The sequence below is a fragment of the Otolemur garnettii genome, unplaced genomic scaffold (assembly GCF_000181295.1).
Source record: "Otolemur garnettii isolate 467f Iridium unplaced genomic scaffold, OtoGar3 scaffold00119, whole genome shotgun sequence".
Taxonomy (NCBI): Eukaryota; Metazoa; Chordata; class Mammalia; order Primates; family Galagidae; genus Otolemur; species Otolemur garnettii.
The window spans coordinates 6205992-6209463 of record NW_003852514.1 but is presented as its reverse complement, the minus strand read 5'-3'; the positions used below and the strand labels follow the sequence as shown (position 1 = coordinate 6209463).

The following is a 3472-nucleotide window of genomic DNA, read 5'->3' as shown; positions in this document are numbered from 1 at the left end:
AGAGTGCCATGACATCACAGCTCATAGCAACCTCCAACTCCTGGGCTCAAGCAAGTCTTCTGCCTCAGCCTCCCAAGTAGCTGGGACCACAGCCGCCCACCACAATGCCCGGCTATTTTTTGGTTGTAGCCGTCACTGTTGTTTGGTAGGCCTGGGCTGGATCTGAACCCACCACCTTAGGTGTATGTGGCTGGTGCCTTAGCCAGTTGAGCCACAGGCGCTGAGCCTATGCTACCTTTTCTAATCTACTCTTCCTCTGTCTAGGCCCAAGCAACAACTACTGACTTGCTTTCTGACATTTCATGTATATTTTTATATATTTCCTTTTCTAGACTTTTGTTTAAATGAAGTCATACAGTATTTTGTACATACATACATACATACTCACTTCCCTTGAGTAAATACCTAGAAGTGAAACAATTAGGCCTTATGGTAGGTATATGTTTATAAGAAACCACCAAACTTAATCCTAGCACTCTGGGAGCCAAGGAAAGAGGATTGATTGAACTCTAGAGTTTGAGTACAGCCTGAGCAAGAGTGAGACCCCATCTCTACTAAAAACAGGAAAATTATCTAGGTGTCATGGTGGACACCTGTAGTCTCAGTATTCAGGAAGCTGAGGTAGGAGGATCACTTGAGCACAGGAGTTTGAGGTTGCTGACACCATGGCACTCTAAACTGTGGCAACAGAGTAAGCCTCTGTCTCAAAAAAGAAAAAAAAATTGGCAAACTGTTTTTGAAAGCTCTTACATTATTTTACATTTCCATCAGCAGTGTATGAGAATTCCAGTTTTTCCACATCCTTCTCAGTCACCCAGGCTGGAGTGCAGTGACACAGTCATAACTCTGCAATCTCCATCTTCTGGACTCAAGTGATCCTCCTCTCTCAGCCAACTGAGTGGCTAGGACTATACATGTGTTCCACCACACCCAGGTTTTTAAAATTTTTTTGTAGGGATATGGTCTATCTATGTTGCCCACACTGGTCTCCAACTCCTGGCTTCAAGTGATCCTCCTGCTTTGGTCTCTATGTACTGGGATTACAGACATGAGCCATAGCACTCTGCTGATGTTAGTATTTTTTTTTGAGACAGAGCCTCAAACTGTCCCCCTGAGTAGAGTGCCATGGCATCACAGCTCACAGCAACCTCCAACTCCTGGGCTCAAGCGAGTCTCCTGCCTCAGCCTCCCAAGTAGCTGGGACCACAGGCGCCCGCCACAACGCCTGGCCATTTTTTTGGTTGCAGCCATCGTTGTTTGGCGGGCCCAGGCTGGGGATTCGAACCCACCACCTTAGGTGTATGTGGCTGGCACCTTAGCCACTTGAGCCACAGGCGCTGAGCCTGATGTTAGTCTTTTTAATTTTAGCTACTTTAGTTAACATTTAGTGGTATTTCATTGGGACTGGGTTTACATTTCCCAAAATAGGAATGATGCTGAGCATTGTTTCACATACTTTTGTATATCTTTTTCAGTGGAAGTGTCTGTGTCTGTTAAAATCTTATATTGGGTGGTCTTATTGTTGAGTTTTAAGTGTTCTGTATATATTCTGGACAGGAATCTTTTGTCAGATTCATTATCTATTAATAGCTACATTTAAAGATAAGGAAAATTCAACTTGGGAAAATTAAATAATTTAGACAGTCTGACTGCAGAGCCTGTCTTTTAACAATACTGCAATACTGCCTCTTGTTATACTTCAATGCTTACAACACAAAGGCCCCATAATAATTACTCACATTTTATGGATAAGAAACTAAAGTGTGGCAGGGTCAATTTCTTTAACCACTTTAATACAGCTGGTAAGTGTGGGGACAGCAACAGATTGTTAACTGATCTTTGGTTCCCAAATATCACCTCATTCTAAACCATCTTCTACATTGTCCTCACAGTGATCTTTCCAAAATGTGAATCTGATCACATGTGAGTCTCCAGACTCTGGGGTACTAACTCTCCTGCATTCCAGATAGCCTTCCTTGATCTATAGGATAGATTTTGTCCTATCCTCCAGTGTCATCTAAGATCACTCCTCAGGCACACCCCCACCCAGAGGCTCTGAGCACCGACTGTCAACCCCTGGGTGTCTCTGGACTGCTTTCCCCTCTACTGGAAACACTCTTTTCCAGAGTCACAGGCCAACTACAGCGTGTCCTTCAGATTTGGTTTATGCCTTCTTCTGTTAGCCTCACAGGCCCATCACAACTTGCTTCTGGGGACTCCCCAGGATGCTCCTCATTCCAGTTGCCTAGAATGTATAGATTGGATTCTGTCCCCAGCGCACTCAAGTGTGCTGAACTAATGCTGTTATAGCCCAGCCAGGTTCACTGACCACTGCTCAAGAGGAAGCCAATACACTGAGACAGCAGGAGTTACAATGGAGAAATAATTTAATACTATAGGAACCATGCAAAGAGACAAGAGGAATTTCTCAAATCCATCTCTGTGAGAATCTGAGAGAAATGTTTTAACTTTTTTTTCTTATTTGAGACAGAGTCTCAAGCTGTTGACCTGGGTAGAGTACCATGGCGTCAACATAGCTCACAGCAACCTCCAACCCTTGGGCTCAAGTGATCCTTTTGCTCAGTTTTTCTGTTTTTAGTAGAAACAGGGTCTCGCTCTTGCTCAGGCTGGCTTACTATTTTTTTTTTTTAACCCTACATCTAGGGAGGTTTATTCCCTCTTTTGGTTATCCCGGAGAAAGTTTTTAAAGATAGTTGGTAAGAAAAGGCCTAGGGAATCGGGTCTACTGATTGAGGATGAACTCAAAGGATACTGAAGCAGAAATTGTCTTCTTGTGCTGAGTCAGTCCCATGTTGCAAGACCAGTTGAGTTCGTTCCTTGGTGTGGGCCACTGGTCTGGTTGAGTCAGTTGGTCCACCATAATGCAGACTCTGAAAGATATCTCAAAGACCAGCCTTAGGTTTCACAAGAGTGATGTTATCTACGGGAGCAATGAAGAAAGCTAATAATCTTTAAGACCATCATCTATGTGACTCCTGACTAATAAGCAATTATAGGAAAGCAAGTTAGTAAACACTGGCTTGTTATATATACGTAATTTTAACTATGCCTATACCTTTGCAGAGTTTTAGGCCCCTACCACTGTTCCCACTTCATTGTCCTTTATCAACTTCACAAAGAGCAGTTCCAACGCCCCATAAACCGTGCAGAGAGAATTAGACAACACTGGAGTCTAAAATAAAAGTGTCATGAAGAGGGACATTGGACAAAAGCTGTGGGGACCTGAGTCACGCTAACGCTGTGCAAGTACCCAAGACAGAAGCAGAACCTCACGCCCGTAAAGCCCGCAGCTCTGAGCGGCCTCTGACGTCACCCCTCTGCGCCCTGCCACTAAGCGCTTCCGGCCGCGAGAAGATGGTGGGCGGGGCGGAATAACGACACGGGAAGCGGCGCGCCGGAAATGGCTCAGACTGCGCGGAAGTTGCGGGGGCGGGGCGTGGAGGCGATGGGG

At 45.0% G+C, this 3472-nt stretch overlaps 1 protein-coding gene across 1 annotated transcript in view; it reads left to right on the top strand.

Moving 5' to 3' along the window:
* PURB (purine rich element binding protein B) overlaps positions 1-3472 on the top strand; it is a 27727-nt gene that overhangs the window by 15746 nt on the left and 8509 nt on the right. The window lies entirely within an intron of this gene.